Here is an 18,903-nt window from a genome sequence, read left to right on the forward strand (position 1 = left end):
GGAAGGGTCTTGGATCCTACCTCGTATCCGAGCCAGCAAAGTGAGAAACGTCTCCTGAGCTCGAGCTCCTACCCTCCCCTAACTTTCTGTTACCCATAATCCTGAGAAGATCTCGTTTGCCTCGATTAGTGAATGGACGTGTTCCCCTGCTGCCCGAGCTTGCTATTATTTCAGATAAGTGATTTTTTTTGGTTCTTCTGTGTCTTTCTGTCCCTTCTTCACTCTTATAGTAAGGGTTTGTAGTGATTAGTAGTTTTAGGGTTAGTAGTAGTAGCAGCTTTCCTTCCCCCCCCATTAGTTATTTTGTTAACTGTTAGGGTTTTTACCGCCCTTTTTCCCCTCTCTTCTTCTTTCCCCCTAGTGTGTGTGTTTTTTGTGTGTGTGTGTAACTGTCTGTAGGGTTTTGTCCTGGGGTTTTTGATATGGATGCAAATCCTCTGGCTTTAGACACTGCTCCTCATGTGCTCGGAAGCTAGCTCCTACCGATACGCATGAGGAGTGTGTCTACTATGTAGGAGAGCCCCATTTGGAGATTGAATGTGATATCTGTGCAGGGTTAAATCCCAGGGCTCTCCTAGACTGTAAGAATAAGCTGCTGCTCAAGGGGCTGGCTAAATGGGGTCCTTTGGTCTTGGGCTCCGCCTCCAAAGCCCAGTCGGATCCCAAGAGGAAGCCCTCTTCCTCTCGGAACTCCCCTGCTAAATGGCCCAGGCTCTCGGATCCATGTGCCTCGGATCAGAGTCCAGCCTTTGGGGCATCGGATCTGGGATATTGGCTTTAAAAGCCTTGGCTCCCCTGGCCGGATCCGACTCCTTTGAGGTTCGGAGGTTCTTGGATCCGATTGGATCAAAATCTCCCTCGGTTCCGACGACCTAGTTGGATCCATTTGTGGGAAACCTGGTACGCTGGAATCCGATGGCTCCTTTGGAACCTATTATTGATCCTCCAGCCACCTCCAAGTTCTCGGATCTGAGGAGGTCTAGCAGGTACTCATCTAGGGACTGCAGACACACTACCCATTCCGGCCATTCTTCAGTTTCCTCTAGGTCTACTAGGAGTTTGTTCCTATCTGATATCGCTATCAAAGTGAACCGGGCCTGCTTCCATCCCCTAGCCACTTGCCAAGGGGCGTTTCACCCACCTCTGATCTCCTCTCCTACCGCCCAACTTCTGGGAGTTCTGGGCACTGGGGTCAGAGTTTGCCTAAGGAGAGACCATTGGCGGCGGGTAGTGCTCCCATTCCCACTCCCATGCCTCCTGGGTCCCTGGCTGGCTCATCGCCCTTGCCCTCTGGGTTGGCTTTGCCTCGGGCCTAAGAGATCTCCAGAGGCCACCAGGGTAGGGGTTCTGATCTGGAGTTTTCAGACCATTCCCTTCCCTTGGGGGCCTCTGCCCTGGATAGCTTGGGTACAATATCATCCGGGGACGTTAGTACTGTGCTGGGGTCTTCCTTCTCCCCAGTCGGTTGTGGCTGGTGGGCAGGGGGGTGGGGCTTCATCCAGTCTGTCCACCTTCCAGGCGATAAAGAGGAGCGTCTCCAGTTAGACCTCAGCCTCATCCTCCGCTCTGGACCCAACTCTGCCTGGTTCTGCTTTGAGTGTTGAGCCTGCATCATCGATCTTGGGTCAGCCCCCCAGGATCTCCTTCAGAAGGGCATCACCCCCATAGGGGTACACTCCTCCACTTAGTCCTCCCCAGAGCCCACTGTGGAAGAGCCTCCTTGGAAGAGGATGTACAGGAGGAGACACCTAGACTCCCCTGGAGAGTTGCTCAAGGAAAACATGGATTTCAAGGAAGGGGACGGGTCCCCCAGACTACTGTCCAAGGAAGTGCCCTTTGGTGACATACTTGAGATCCTGAAAGAGCAGGGTGGTTGGTCTTCACCCACCCCATCCTCTGAGGAATCTGTGTTTCTGAAGGCATCCCGGGTGGGCCCATCTTCCTCCTGGGTGTCTCCCCCTGCGGATGAGTTAGTTCAGCTCATTGCCAGCAGGGTGTGGAATGAGCTGGACACAGTCGAAGCGATCCCCAAGAGGAAGAATAAGTTTCTCAGTCCCTCCAAAGACAAGCCATTCTGGAATAAAGGTGTCCCTGTAGCTGCTATTGTGGTTGCTGCAGCCACCAAAAAAGAGTGCATGGAAAAGCGATTCTATGGTCCATCCCCTTAATAGGGAGTCTAGGGTGATTGACCATTTTTGGAAGCACTTGTATGCCTCAGCTATGTTCAGATTAAGAACTGCAAATTACATGGCGCATTTTACATGTCTGCAAAGGGATTTGGTCTCAGAACTTTCCTCTTCCCCTTTGGAATTGTTGCCTTCGGATAGCCTTAAGGTGGTTTCTGCAAAGCTCTCCACACTCACTTCCCTAGCTAATGCATCGATGAGGTTGATCTCAAATACTGTTGAGGCCACCTCATGAGCAGCAGGTACAGGCATTGCTCTTAGGTGTCATGACTGGCTTCGGGTTTGTGCGCAACTTTAAGGCATCCTTAAAACATGCCCCATTCAATGGAACTACTCTCTTTGGTCCCTCAGTCAAGGAAACATTGATCCGCAGTGAGCAGGAGGGAAAGACCTTGTCTGCGGTCAGGATCAAGTTTTCTACTCCCCAACGTTCCTTCTGTAAGACTCGGAGTGTTAGTAAAAAGCTATGTTTCTGTAGGGCACAGTCTTCCTTCCAGGATGCTTTGCAGGAATCCTCTTCTTCCGGCCAGGGAAGGGGATTCGATGGCAGACACCTTCCCAGAGGCAGAGGTGGTGTGTAGAATCAGGGCTTCTGAGAACCCTTCTCAGAGAAGCCCCCTCAGTGCTCCTGAAGCACTGCCCAACTGCCCTCCCCTGGAGGCAGTCGGGGATCGTTTCTCCATGCACCACCTGGCTTGGGCAACCATTACCTCAGACCAGTGGGTGCTAAACATTGTGTCCAGGGGATATTTTATACCTTTCAATCACCCCCTCCAATCCAAAAGTCACACCTGGATGTCCCACCCCGCCAAAGTGAGTTAGCTTTCAAAGAGGTGCAAGACCTCAGGAGCTGTTGCTCACTTTACCTTCTTGGATCCGAGGTCGGATCAAAGAAACATCCATGATGAATAATGACACTGGATAGCACAGATTCCAACTTATGGTAAGTACATAACTCTTTTCTTCCTCTCATTTTCAGTTTTCTGCTTTGACCTTTTGTTTTTCCACAGCCCCACTGGTGTTCACCAAGTGCCTGGCTCCAGTCCTCGGTTGCTGCTTCAAAGGGTACAAATCTACCCTTATTTGGACATTCTACACTTTCAGGCTCCATCTCCTTCCAGACTTCTACAGGACCTGCACGTCACCAGACTTCTGTTGCACAGTCTGGGATACACAGTCAGTCTCCAGAAAAGGGTCCTGTTCCCCTTTTGGGGTGACATCATCTTGGTATGCAGTATTCAAACTGTTCCAATGCTGGCATCTCTGCCTGCTGCCAAAGTACTGTCTCTAACCACTAACTTCCAGTCCTTGCTTCTTCTGTCTCTCATGCCTGCCAGGGAATTTCTGAGGGCTCTGGGGTTCATGGTATTAACCCTCACAATGCTCACTTTAGCCATGCTAAAAATGCAGAAGTTTCAGTGCTACCTGAGGTCGGTGAAGCTTCAGGATTGTTACCCTCTGGAGTTTCTAGTTCCCTTACTGTCTAAACTTCGAACTTCAGTGGTAGATTCAACACATCTTTCAATCAAGGCATACCTTTCCAGCGTGCAGCTATGTCTCAAGAGCTCTTTACAGATGCCTCCGATCACTGGTGGGAGGCTGCTTTGGGCATTGTGAGGGTTCAGGGTCTTTGGCCCCTTCATCAGGAACTGGACCACATCAACATCAAAGAGATGCAAGCTCTTATCATTACTCTTCAGGCTTTCCAAGCCCTTTGTTCCCCAGGCCCTTTAATGGTATATACAGACAGCACCACAGTCATGTGGTATATCAACAAACAGAAGGGGCACAAGGTCTTGTCTTTTTTGCAGATTAGTCCTTCAGGCCTGGGATCTTGCTATCCAAATGCAGGTTTCTCTGCGGGCAGTTTACATTTCTTCAGAATAAAACCTGGAGGCAGACTCTCTGAGCAGATCAGAGGCACACCCTCACAAATGGATGCTTCTCAGAGAGGTGTTTCTGGACATAGTACATCATGGCATATCCTTCAAGTGGATCTATTTGCCTCCCTTCTGAACAAACAGCTTCCTCATTTCTTTTATAGAATGTCAAGTCCTTTGGCTGGGAGGGCGGATGCCATGTCTTTTATGCTTTTCCCCTCCTCTTCTTCTTCCCAGGTCCTGCGCAAGATCAAACAGGACTCTCCAAATATTTTTGTGACTCTTATGGCCCAATTAGCACTGGTTCTCCCCCCTTTTTTCATCTGGCCAGGGGCAATCATCACAAGTTACCTCACTGGATAGATGATCTCACAAAAGACAAGGGATTTCTCCTTCACTCTCGTCTGTCCACTCTTCAGTTGACACTTTGGGTGATGGGGTTTTAATCCCCTTTCGACACCATTTCTCTGAGGACATATTTAAGGTTATGCCGGAAGTCAGGAAACCCAATACCAGAAAATCATATTTGTCCAGAGGGAAGAGACTTTCTGTTTGGTGCTTCACGCTTCACCAGGATCCCTTTTTTGTGGGGGGTCCTTTTGATTCTCTGTTACCTTTTGTGAACTGCTCCATGATGGCTTATCATGTTCTGCTGTCAAAGCTCACTTGTCAGCAATCTCTGCTTGTATGACTTCAATTTTTGTTGGCCTCTCGTTTTTATTTTTGTTTATTTATTTAACATTTGTTGACCGGGAAAGTCCGACTAGGACAGAGCCTGTTTTCGGAGGAAGCCCAGGGAGAAACGCTTCAGATGCATGTCTTTGCAATGTGGGAAGAAACTGGAGTACCAGGAGGAAACCCACATGGACGCAGGGAGGATATGCAGACTCCTCATAGAATGCACCCCAGCTGACAGCCGAAAATCGAACCAGAGAATCTCTTGCTGTGAGTCAACAATGTTAATTACTGCACCACTGTGCTGTTTTTTTTTACTAAATATTTTTTTTATTATTTCAAATAAGATGTCTTAAACATTACATGAAATAAAGATAAATAACATATTTACAATTCTAAAACATTACTAACTTCAAACCATTATATAACTGTTTACACTGGTGTCTATGCAAATAACATTGAAATTCTATATTGTATAAAGTTAGAAACATAAGATGATATATCTTCTTCGATCTTTTTGAGTATTTCCAGTACTTTCATCCAAGAGTAATAGTAAGAAGTAGATCTTTTAGTTCTGTTCTTCACTGTTAATATTTCCATGTGAGCAACTGTTGTTGTTAAAGTCTCAAATTCCTTGAACGTAGGCGAAGCCTCATTTTTCCGGTGTATAGTTATGATTTTACGTGAAATTGCAATAGTGACCATAGGATTTTAGTGTCTTTTTTTTGGTACACAGTTTGGAATAGGAGAGTTGAACAAAATTAAAGACTTTGTTAACTGAAAATTATCATTATAAACAGTCTGAAAAAAATAGTTAATGGATTTCCAGTACATATTGAGACATATACATTCATAAAAAACATGCTGCCAATCTGCTTTTATCTTGGTATGGCATCTCCAACATTGATCTTCAATAGAATACATTTTGGCTAACCTATGTGGTGTATAGAAGCTTCTGTGTAGATATCTCCAAGTGAATAATTGCCTGTATTTTGATAATGTAGAAAATTTGGAAGATTTTAGAATATTACTTTTTTCTTCTTCAATTGGAGGATGGTTGTTTATTAAAGTATATTATACCATGATCCCCCCCAAAACGTGCACGCTGATTGGCCAGCGTGCCCGTTGTAAATCGAGTTATACTAATGGAAAAAGGTCCGGTCGCCCGGACTTTTTTCCATTAGTATAACTCGATTTTAAACACTGCCCGCTATGTTAAATGGGTTTAACATGGAGACAGTTTAAAATAAGCAACGGAGATCTCCGTTGCTTATTTTAAACTGTCTCGCTATGTTAAACCCATTTAACATAGCGGTATGTTTAAAAGCAACGGAGAAAGCAAGATCTCTGTTGCTTTTTTTGTTTGCTATGTTAAATGAGTTTAACATAGCGAGACAGTTTAAAATAAGCAACGGAGATGTCCGTTGCTTATTTTAAACTGTCTCGCTATGTTAAACTCATTTAACATAGCTATAAAAAAGCAACGGAGATCTTGCTTTTTGCTTACAACTCTGATGTACTGCGCAGGCGCGGTACATCAGAACCGCGGATGCCAGACATCTGCGGAAGGGCAGTAAACAGGCATTATACTATGCCATTATTTAAGAAAAGTAATAGTTTCTTTTCTTAAATAATGTCATGGTATAATAGCAATAACCCACTTCTGGGTGTGGGTAATGCTAAATTTACCACGGTTGGCTTTGTTTGGTCCTCGGGCGCCTCGGGACCAAACCACGCCAACCGTGGGTAAATTTAGCATTACCCACACCCAGGCGTGGGTTATTGCTATAATAATCCCAGTATGATTTTTCATGATAGTTTTTTTGTTTTTTTAACAATTTTATAGATATTAGACAAATAACCTGTACCATAAGGCTGTTTTGTGATAAGAATAAGGTATTCAATGAGTTTTGGAGCTTTATGTCTAACTGAAGGTTGCATTTGTTCTATTTTATTTATAAGAAAATGCCTTAGATTTTGTAAAAACAACCAATTGTCTTTATTTATATTATAATTATAAATTATCTGTTCCTTTGTTAGAATTTTCCCTTTCTCTATAAGTTGATGCCAAAAGAGTAATGTTTCTTCTTTAAGTATATTTATTTTAGATATTTGGAATGTATCTAGAATATTTGGTGTAAAAGCTATAGGGAAAATAAGAAAAATCCAAGAATTAATATTTGGTATTTTGTTTATATATGTTTTGGACACTGAAAGTGTAGAGCTTATATAGTTTGATGGCAATTTATTAATATTATTCCTTTTCCCTAAAAAATTATCTTTTAACATCCATATAAGGGGTGATGGTATTACTGTTAAGTTGTCTTGTATGTGATTATAATTGATTTCTATGTAAATCTGCTCATGGGCTTGTTTCCATATAGGTGTGTATGAATTATTTAACCATAGTGTTATGTTTTTAATAACAGATGAGGTAATATATAAATCAATATCCGGTAAATTAATTCCACCGTCTTCCCAATCTGGCAAATGTTTATTTAAGGCTATACAGGGTTTATTTGGAAACAATAGAAAATTTAAAATTAGTTTATTGTATCTTTGAATAATATATTTGGGAGGTGGCAATGAAAAATTTTGTATTAAGTATAATATTTTGGGAAATATGATTATTTTAATAAGATATAATCTGTCTGCTGTTGAAAAGATATATTTATTCCAGTAACCAATTGTTTGTTCTGTTTTGTCTAGTATTTTATTATAGTTAAATATTAGAGAATCTGTTAATTCATTGAGTAGATTTATTCCCAGATGTAGTAATTTACTTTCTGCTACTATATATTTGGAAAATCTTTTGTTTATATTATTTTTTTTACAATTACAGGGCATAATTTTAGTTTTGTTTTCATTAAATTTTAAACCTGAAATATTTTGAAATTTATTCATGAAGTTAAATAGAGCATTCAAAGACTCATTTGCATCTGAGAGAGTTAATAGTATGTCATCAGCAAAGAGTTGGATTTTAAGGTTCAACATTTTATTAATACAAATGCCCTTTATTGTTTGATCTGATTTGATTTGCAAAGGGTTCTATGAGTAATGCAAATAACAATGGTGACAACCTTGTTTAGTTCCCTTTTTGATTGTTATAGGGCCTGATCTATATGATCCCAGTTTAACATATGCAGTAGATTTTTCATATAGTATTTGGATAAGATTATTAAAATTGGAAGGAAAGTTATATTTTTTTAAAACTAGTGAAAGAAAGTTCCAGTTAACTGAATCAAAAACTTTATTAATATCTAATGAGATTACATTTAAATCTAGGACTTTGTTTGCTATAATCTATTAATGTTAGTATTCTTTTAATATTATCTGAAGTATTTCTTTCTTTAATAAAACCAGTTTGATCTTTGTGAATTAAGAAAGGAAGAAAGTGTTTGATCCTATCTGCGTATATAGCCATAAACATCTTATCTGAAGTAGGTACTTCATTTGTCAGCAACCTTTGGGTATTGGATCCGATCTCGGATCCGAGCCGGCAACTTGTTTTACAGCTATAAGATCCAAGCTCCTAGCTCCTCCCCTTACCCATAATCCCCTGCCAACCCTGACTGACCTCAGATCTAGTTTGCCGCGCTTAGTGAAAGCAGCTAGATTCAGAGCTCCTAGTCTGTTCAGATAAGTCTTTCAGCTTATTGTAATTATTGTTGTGTAATTTTTGTTAAAAGGTTGTGTTTAGGTTTCCCCTTATTTTAGTCCTAAAATATTATATTTTTTTAGTGTAATTTCCTTCCCTCCCCTCGCTGGTGCATAGTTTTTGTGTTTGGGGCCTTGTGTAAGTGAGTTTGCTTTTTTGTACTAGTGTAATGTCAGAGGCCCCAAAACCGATCTTTTCTAAGTGCACCGAGTGTGGCCATAAGCTTTCACCGGCGGATGGTCACACTCAGTGTGTTTGGTGCCTTGGGGTTGAACACCTCTCCTCAGGGTGTACTATCTGCACGGCGTTCAACCCCAGGGCACTGAAAGAACGGAGGTCGAAGCTGATCCTGGTGGGACTCTTGCCCCCGGATTCGGCTTCGGCCTCCGGTGCTCCCGTGGCCTCACCCCAGTCCTCGCTGGTGGCCACTCCTGCCTCTCCCCCCCCCCCCGGCCGGGACTCAAACTCCCGCTGCGGCGCCAGAGGAGAGGGAGGCCAGGAGGGAGAAAAGGAGGGAGAAGCACCACAAGCGGCGGGCCGAGGCCTCCGCTTCGGCCCCCCGGCTAAGCAGGCTTCTCCCTGCACGGCTTCCAAGTCTCCTCCTCCTCGGCTCCGGTCCCCATGCTTCTCACCGGGACCCGAGGAGGAGGAGACCCGATCTCCGTCGAGATCATCGAGGCGGCACTCCCGGCCCGCCTCTGTGGCCTCGTCGAGATCCACATATAGTCTGTCGGATGCAGACTTGGACCGGATGATGCGAAGGTTCATTCAGGTCCAGCTGCAGATGGGAGTGCTCCTGCCTCCCCCCCCCCCTTCGGGGGGGAAGCTCAACACCTTTTTTTGCCCCGATAGCTCCTTCTCCGACCCGCCTCCCGGGTTCGGAGAGCCCGGAGCCAGGCAGCGTTGGAGCCGGGGGGGTGGGTCGGCGCCGACAGTACTTGGTACTTTGGCTCCGACCTTTCCCTCAAGTTTGTCGGGTCCATCCTTGTCGGATCTGAGCTCTTGGAGCCATGGGCTGAGCTTCGGATCCAAGGGATTCAGTGTGCCTTCGGCTCCGTCCAGGTCGGAGCACACGGGTCCTTCGGATCCGATGGTCTCTGCACCGGTTCCGATCCCGCCATCGGATCCGAGTGGGAGTCGGCTCTCGGATCCGAGAGAGAGCGACTCTCCCTTGACCTTCGATGCGGTGGAGAGGGCTCTGTTGAATGCATCCGGACCCCCGGCCCTTGCCTCAGCCCCATCCTGCACTCCCTCTCGGCTGGGTCTGGCTTCCATCACCCAGCCACAGGGACAGCCTGCTTCGATGTCTCAGGTCGTTCCTCTGGAACAAGATGTTGCTGGTGAAACTTCCTCGGACAGCCCCCCCGAGGATGTTCCTCATAAGCGGAAGTGTAAGAGGAGGCACGTGGACTCCCCTGAGTCCTTAACATAAGACACGGACTTGGTTGAAGGGGAAGGCTCCCCAAGGTCACCCCCCGAGAATGTCTCCTTCGGAGACATCATGGAAATGCTCAGGATTACGGGGGGTGGTCTGCCCCCAAGGCTTCCTCCGACGAGTCCGTGTTCCTGGAGGCGTTCGAAGCAGGCCTGTCTACCTCTTGGGTGTCCCCTTCGGCCGACCCCCTGGTGGACCTTATTACCACCAGGGAGTGGAAGGAGCCGGACACTGTGGAGCCAGTTCCCAAATTCCCCGATAGGATTCTGAGCCCCTCTTCAGAGAGGTCCCACTGGAGCAAGGGTCCCCCCGTAGATGCCATGTTGGTGGTGGCAGCCACCAAGAGGGAATTAGCTCAGGAGAGCCCCTCGGTCCATCCACCAAGCAAAGAGTCCTGCTCGATGGATGGACTAGGGAAGTGGGTCTTTAGTTCAGTGACCTTCTCAGTAAGGTCCCTGAACTACATGACCCACATTATTAGGATGCAGCGAGACCTTATCAAAGAGTACACTGCTTCCCCCCCGGAGTCCGTGTCGGTGGAGGACAAACAGTTGTACTCCACTCGCATGGCCACTCTAAGATCTATATCGAATACCTCTATGCAGCTTTTGTCCCATGCCACAGAGGGAGTCACTAGAGCCAGTGGAGCAGGCCTAGTCATGAGACGTCAGGCCTGGCTCCGACATTGTGACTTCGCAGAACCCTTCAAGGCGTCATTTGCGAATGCCCCCTTTGATGGTTCTGCCTTATTTGGCAAGACCATTTGCAAGACTTTAGTCCAGAGTGAAAAGGACGGGAAGACGTTGTCTGCCATCGGAGTCCGCTTCTCTGCTCCCCAGAGGTCCTTCTCCAAGAACCAAAAGGGACAGAAGAAGATGTGGTTCCGGAAATCGCAACATTCCCAGCCTGCTCCGGACAACCAGTCCTTCCGTGGCAGAGGAGGACAGGGAGGACGCCACCCTAGAGGCAGAGGGGGCTCGAAGAATTTTGGGTCCAGAGAAACCTTCTCTGATCGGCCCACGCAGCAGCCCTGAGGGGCTGCCCGACTGCTCCACTCTGGATGCAGTTGAGGGGCGTTTCTCGAGGCACCTGGCAGCTTGGGAGTCCATCACATCAGATCGATGGGTGCTTCGTATCATATCCAGAGGTTACCAAATTCCCCTGTATCATGTCCCCAAACTCAGAAACCTCCCCGATGTACCACCCAATGAGAGGGAGGTAGCAGCCGCAGAGATTCAGCAGCTCCTAGAAAAAAGAGCCATCCAACCTGTCCCCCCAGACCAGCGCAGATCAGGTTTTTACTCCAGGTTCTTTCTGCTGCCAAAAAAGACGGGGGACTTATGGCCAATTCTCGACCTCTCCTTTTTGAACCTGTCAGTAACCAAACAAAAATTCCGGATGGTCACTCTTCAATCCATCCTCCCCCTATTGTGGGAGAACAACTGGATGTGCTCAATAGACCTCAAGGATGCGTACTACCACATTCTGATGGACAGACGATCCAGGAGGTTCCTCTGCTTCCAGCTGGGAGCCAGTCACTACTAGTTCAGGGTCCTTCCCTTTGGTCTCACCACAGCCCCCAGGGTGTTTACCAAAGTATTAGCAGTGATAGCGGCCCACCTGAGACTCCAGGGAATGCAGGTTTTTCCATACCTGGACGACTGGCTCCTGACCGCCCCGACAAGGCATCTACTTTGCTCAGCCAGGGACTACTTCCTCCGGCTTGCTCCCCAGCTGGGCATCACTATCAACAGGGACAAATCTTCTCTTGCTCTGACTCAGGTGATAGAGTTTATAGGGGCCAAGTTGGATACGAGAAACCTTCTAGCATTCCTGACTGCGGAACGACTACAAAACTTGAAGCTTCATGTGCGGGCCATCCTCCAATTAGAAGCTCCACCGGCGGACTTGGTCCTGAGGGTTCTAGGCTCCATGGCGGCGGCAATCACTCTTCTGCCATTGGCTCATCTGAATATGAGGGTCCTGCAATGGACCCTTCAAGTCCAGTGGTCCTTTCTACATTACTCCCTAAGCCATCCTATTCCCCTCAGCAGGGCTTGCAGGAGGGCTCTCTTATGGTGGCTCCAATCTCCGGACCTCCATACGGGGTGTCCCTTCTCCACTCCTCCTCCCCTCGCCACGGTGACCACGGACGCCTCTCGCCTCGGGTGGGGGGGGCATTGCTCAGGCAGGACGGTCCAAGGCACGTGGAACGACACAGAGACCTCTTTGCATATCAATGTCCTGGAGATGAAGGCGGTGCTATTGGCGTTGCAAGCACTTCAGAACCTTCTTCCTGTAGGAACTATTGCGATACAGACGGACAACATGTCAGTCGTCTGGTACATCAACAAACAGGGGGGAACCAGGTCCTATCCTCTCTGTCGAGAGGCCATGAGAATGTGGGAATGGCCGATCTCCACCAACCGCTTTCTTATTGCAACGCACATTCCGGGACGGTCCAACATACTGTTGGACAGGCTCAGCCGCACCATCCTTTCCCCTTACGAGGGGTCTCTCAATCCCCAGGTAGCGAAGTGGATTTTTGCCAAGTGGGGGCAACCCTGTTGCGATCTCTTCGCTTCTCCCTCAAATACGAAATGCAACAATTACTTCGCTCTAATTCCGCTCTTCAGGGAATCCCCGAGAGACGCTCTGGTGCATGCTTGGCCTCCCGGTCTACTTTATGCTTACCCACCTCTACCTCTGATGCTGAAACTCATACAGAAAGCCAGTCGGTTGGGGAGCAGAATGATCCTCATTGCCCCATTCTGGCCTCGTCAAACATGGTTCCCTTACCTGTGGTCTCACCTGGTAAACCCTCCTTGGATTCTGGATCCCCTACCGGATCTAATATCTCATCCCCTAGATCTCCCAATCCCGAACCTGGACAACCTCAAGTTGACAGCTTGGCTGCTCCAGTTCCACTCCTAGTCAGGACTCCCGGAATATCTTCCCCAGTTAAAGCCATCCTAGTAGCAGCACACAAACCTTCCACTAGAAAGGTCTATCGCAGTAAGTGGAAGCGTTTCTCCATCTGGGCGGAGAATCATAACTTAGATCCCTTCACAGCACCGTTGCCGACTGTGTTGGATTTCCTTACAGGTCTATTTCATCAGGGGGCTAACTGCTCTACAGTCAAGGTTCAACTGGCAGCTATTTCTCATTACCATATGGGACATGAGTCAGGTCCTTTGATTACGACAAAATTGTGTAAAACCTTTCTCAAGGGTACCTTCCTGCTCAGACCTCCTGTCAAGGAAGTTGTACCCCCTTGGGATTTATCACTAGTTTTACAGGCCTTAACAGCTCCCCCTTTTCAACCTGCTGCTTCGGTTGATCTTAAGTACCTATCTTGGAAAACAGCGTTCCTTGTCACTATTACTTCAGCGAAAAGAGTTTCTGAGCTTCAGACCCTTTGTGTAAAACCCCCGTACTTGGCCTTTCACCAGGATAGATTGTACCTCAGGACCAACCCCTCTTTTCTTCCCAAGGTGGCTTCAGAGGCTAATATCAACCAATCCATTAACCTGCCAGTTTTCTTTCCTAAGTATCAGAACAAAGGAGAATACAAACTGCATTCGTTAGATGTGCATAGACAACTGCGCTTCTACATTCACAGGACTGCTGGTCACAGACAATCCGACCAGTTGTTCATCTCCTTTGCCAAATTTAACTTAGGTAAACCTGTTTCTAAGGTCACTTTATCACGATGGATCTCACAGTGTATTCTATTGGCCTATGAAAGTTCTGGGAGGCCCGCGCCTCAGGGAGTTCATGCACATTCTACTCGCTCTATATCTGCCTCTGCTGCCTTTAGGTCTAGAGTGTCTTTAGATGATATTTGCTCCACAGCCACTTGGGCCTCATCTCATACCTTTATCAACCATTATAAGCTGAACGTTATCTCCAGAGGGAGAGCATCCTTTCGCTCCGCAGTGCTCCGGAATATCCTTCCATGATGGCTGCCCAAGATCCAGGTAGCTGGGGACTCTGTCCCAAAGGTTGCTGACAAATGAAGTACCTACTTCAGATTAAGAAGTTATGTACTCACCATAACGTTCCATCTGAGTAGGTAACTTCATTTGTCTGCAACCATCCCCCCCTCCTTCCCCCTTACCTTCAGAATTTTAATTCCTGGATGTCCTCCTTCTAGTCCCCTTCGGGACGTATTTAGCCTTTTAGCTGCTTGTATGAGGGCAAACTTGATCTGAGGTCAGTCAGGGTTGGCAGGGGATTATGGATAAGGGGAGGAGCTAGGAGCTCGGATCTTATAGCTGTAAAACAAGTTGCCGGCTCGGATCCGATACCCAAAGGTTGCAGACAAATGAAGTTACCTACTCAGATGGAACATTATGGTGAGTACATAACTTAGTAGTCTATATTGAGTAATGATATTGGCCTATATGAGGAACACTGCTTCTCATCTTTATCTGGTTTGATAACTGGGGATATCAATGAATATTTCCAAGAGGGTGGTATATTCAAATCTTTATTGGCTATATCATATACTTTTAATAATATGGATATGGCTTGATTAGGTATTAATTTATACATTTCTGGTAGCATATTGTCTGGGCCAGGTGCTTTATTTGTCTTGAGCTTTTTAATTTGTGATTTTAATTTTGTCCTATTGATTGGTTTGCTTATAATGTCTATTTGTTCTTGTGTTAATTTAATATGAATATTATTTTCTAAGTATTTTTTTATATACTTAGTAGGTGTATCTTGAGTATTTATGGAATTATCAATGTTAAATTGGAGTCTGAATGCTTCTAAAATATTTAGTTTCGTAACTCTTTTATTAGCATTAGGAATAAATATTTCTTTTATTTGCTTAGATTTAATTTTTTTTTTTTGTTCTATTAGTTAAGTATCTCAGGTGTGCTGAATTAGTAGAGTATGAGTTTATTTTTATCTTTTCTAAGTTAATCATAATCTTATGATGTAGCAATTCTGTATACTTCTTATTGATTTGTGTAAGTTCTTGAACTTGAGTAGCATTACCCTTTTGTATTTCCAGTTTCAATTTGTCTGCTTTGTTTTGTAAGTCTAGCATATCTTTATTCCATAACTTCCTTTTATTTATGTACCAGGATAATATCTTCCCATATGTAACTGCTTTTAATGAATCCCAGACATATATTTCTGAAATATCTTCTGTGTAATTTATTTCTAAAAAGTTTTTGATTGTTTCTTCATAAAATTCTTTGAAATCTGTCAATTTTGTGATATAGGAAGGTATCCTAGTAATGGGATTTGAATAAAATGGTGTAAGCTCTATCTCAAAGACTATGACATTATGATCAGATAAGGGACAATTTATAATTTTGACTTTGTCAGTTTTTGTTATTAGGTCATTGGCAACATATATTCTATCAATTCTAGAGTTAGTGTTATATCTATGAGAATAAAATGTGAAGATTAGTGAGTCTGGTTCTGCAAATTCATTTATATATTTTAAATACAATGTATCTATAAATTTTGATAGTGCTTTAGAGATAGGTTGTTTTCTTCTTTTGGATTTAGAATTTGTATCTTTTTCATTCATTATACAGTTGAAGTCTCCTGCCAATATCAGGCTACCCTTAGTTAAATGAATTATCTCTTCAAAATGCTGTTTAACTGTTTTTAATCCTAGTCCTGGGATCCAATATAGATTTACTAACATATAGATTCTCTTATTTAACTCTATTGAAGCTAGACAAAACATACCTGATGTATCTTGATGAGTAGTAATTATTTTAGGTGTTATAGTTGAGTTGCGAAGTAGTATAGCTACTCCTCTATTGAGAGTTTATTAGTACTGTGTAATTATTAATATTTAAGTTGTTTATCTCTCTATCTAATAAGTGTGTCTCTTGTAAAAAGACTATTTGTGGTTTATGTAAGTTTATGTACTTGAATAGGCTTCTCCTTTTATAACTATTATTTAGACCATTAACATTTATGGATAAACATTTTATTTCCTAGTTTTGAGTTTGTTTTATGCGTGAGTTTATGTAAATATTGTTCATTCTTAGTTCCATCTTGGATACAGAATTCAAAAAGTTTTTCTTGTATGATTTTTGCATGTTTCTAAGTGACACCAAAGTGATAGAATAAAAAAAAAAAAACAAAGAACTTCCAAACTTGTAATTCTTAACCTTAAAAAGCATCCCTATCGCTATGAGGTAATATACCTCTTTGTTTGGTTAGTGAATCTAACCAAACAAACTTTCTACCCTCACAAATAATATTTGGATCAGTTTCTCTTATCCTCTTAGTTTTTAAATAAAGATAATTGAATAATATATTAAGGTAATCTAATCAGCTAAAATATATACATATATTCTTTACTCATCTTATTATAATTCAATAATACTTATTTCTAATCAGGTTTCAAAAAGGTACAAATATTTATATTAAGGTAGTATAATTTCAAAATAATTTAGGGTATTAATAAACATCATGTTAAAATCTATAACTGTATATTTCATACATCTGTTGAAAACTATTTACTGACATTACTGTATAATACAATACCATTGTTGTGCAATTACTACTCAAGTCCTAAACCAGTGTTTAAATTAGTATTTGCAAAGTCATATTGGAATAAAAACATGAATAGTTCTGAAACCACATCATATTTCATGTTTAACATAAACTGAAATGCAATACTATGTACAAGTATATTAATATTTCTTTAGTAGACATTAAATATGTTCCTCTGATTGCATTTTTCAGCTTTTCAAAACAATTCCCATGGCTGGAGACAACAAGATCAAAATTTAGACATCTCCCTTACCAAGAGACTACTTATAATGTTGTCACTTGATTGAGTGTTTTGTTGTTAACACTTCTATCAACTTTCAGAGGGACTTTGTATAGTCAAAATTGCCAAAGTACAAAGGTAAAACTACAGTGCACTTGACCACATTTTTAAAGCAAACCTCTATGTATATCACATATTAACTCTTACAGCTTAGACTGGCACTTAACAGTGAGTTTATCTGCTGACAATAAGTGCTGGAGATATAATTTTGACTTACTTAACACCAGTAATTTAATCTTATGACTGAATAAAAGTTTAGCATTAAACATCCGGAGCTTCTCATTATAGTATTTAAAAAGTATACTGGAGAACAAATCAGAATAATGGAAGCTGCTAAGATTTAAACTATTATGTATGAAAATGTTACAGGTTAAAATTCCTAACCCATTTTGCAGTAAATAGACAAAACATATTTAAACTATGGGGTAACACCTTTATTACGTCAAAAAGGTGTTTAAGAAGCTTGTTTTTCCTCTAACATTAGAGGATAGCTATGGTGATCCATGCACTGCAAGAGTATTATTTATCCTGGTAATTGCTTTATGACTGTATATAGAAATATTTAATTCAAATAATTAATTGGCATTACAACAATACCACTGTGCTGTTTTGAGGTTAAACAATTCCTGAAAGGCATCCCCCAAATCAGGCCACCAAGAAAGCATATCCCTCCTTGGGACCTTAATTTTGTTCTTCAGAAACTGAACCAGGCTCTTTTTGAGCCTGTTGCTCCTGCTTCTCTGCAACATTACACCTGGAAGACTATTTTATTGGTTACCCATACCTCTGCCAAGAGAGTTACTGAACTCCAGGCCTTGATGGTGCCCCCCACCCCTTTTTGATTTTTCATAAGGTCAGGGTGTCACTTCATACTAATCCTTCTTTTATGCCCAAGGTAATCAATGAGTTGTCCCTTAATCAGTCTATCCAGCTTTCTTCCATTTTTCCTTCTCCACAGTCTTCTAGTGAGAAGGTACTGCACACTTTGAATCTTCATGGACAACTCAGGTATTATTTAGATAAGACAAAGGCTGTAGATAAATATGAGCAACGTATTGTTTATTTTCATGCCAAGACATTGGGTTTGGCAGTTTCAAAGCAAACCATCATCTCCTGGATTTCAAAAGCCATTTATTTTTATTCCTTTCCTGGCAAACCGCTTTCTGCCTCTGTTCAGGCCCATTTTTTCAGGACAGTGGCCCCCTCAGGGGCTTTCTTCAAGTGTTTGGACACGAGTTCCATCAATGAAGCTGCAAACTTGGTGGTCTGTGCACACTTTCACTAAATAAATACACAAATGTTCTATACAAGCCAGTCCAGAATATTGAAGGACTCCAAGGTGTAAATTGAGTTGTAGTTTTCATTCTTTAACTAGAACTTCATCAGAATAAATAATGCTGCACCTCTTCCTGTTACATACAAAAATGTTAAATCATGTGACCAAATACTACCAATGAAAATAATTACTTAATGAATCAACTTGCATCAAGTCATACAGTATTACGTTAATTAAAAAGATCAAACATATACATAAAATATACGTTAATATAAAACTTATTATAATCTCTGGGTTGCTAAAAACATTTAATATTAATGTGTTCTTTCAGCCCAGGTTTTTTATCAGCTGCAATCTTAATTTGCATTTCTGTCTCTTTACACTCAAAATGTCACCAGTAATTTTAACTTCATCCACAATAAAAAAAAAGTAAACTTTTTAAAATCAATGCATTCAGTGGCATGTTTTGTTAGAGCATTACTGTAATCATGTTTCTTAATGGCTGTGATACATTCATAAATTCTTTTAGAAAGTTTTGTTATTGTCTTTCCTATATAAAAACTTTCACACTTTTCACAAGACACTAAATACACTGCACCACGTGAATTACAGGTAACATAACTTTTTGCCCAGACTACTTCTTTGAAACTTTTTATACAAATATTTGATGAATCAATGCTGTATTTGTCAAACTTGCAGTTATTACACTTATATGTTACATCTGCATGTGCAGTACCTGCATTGCTTTCTGATTTTTTTGGTCTGTCTAAAATAGGCTTCAAGTTATTACTAATTTTATAAGTAAACAGGTTTGTTATGTAAAACTTCTGACAAATCCTTATTACCCAATATAATTTTCCAATTATTATTTAAAATGTTTATTGCATCCTTGCATGTTTATTGCATCCATATCTTTAGAAATTGGTAAAGGAAATAGTCTTTTAAAATTACTTTTCTCACTGTACTTTTGATTTACTTT

The 18,903-nt window shown here is 42.7% G+C and overlaps 1 protein-coding gene across 1 annotated transcript in view; it reads left to right on the plus strand.

The window, feature by feature from the left end:
* Nucleotides 1-18,903, plus strand: part of RAB11FIP5 (RAB11 family interacting protein 5) — a 2,272,349-nt gene that overhangs the window by 1,979,934 nt on the left and 273,512 nt on the right. The window lies entirely within an intron of this gene.

Source organism: Protopterus annectens, chromosome 2.part2 (genome assembly GCF_019279795.1).
Source record: "Protopterus annectens isolate FY-2018-M chromosome 2.part2, PAN1.0, whole genome shotgun sequence".
Classification (NCBI taxonomy): Eukaryota; Metazoa; Chordata; order Ceratodontiformes; family Protopteridae; genus Protopterus; species Protopterus annectens.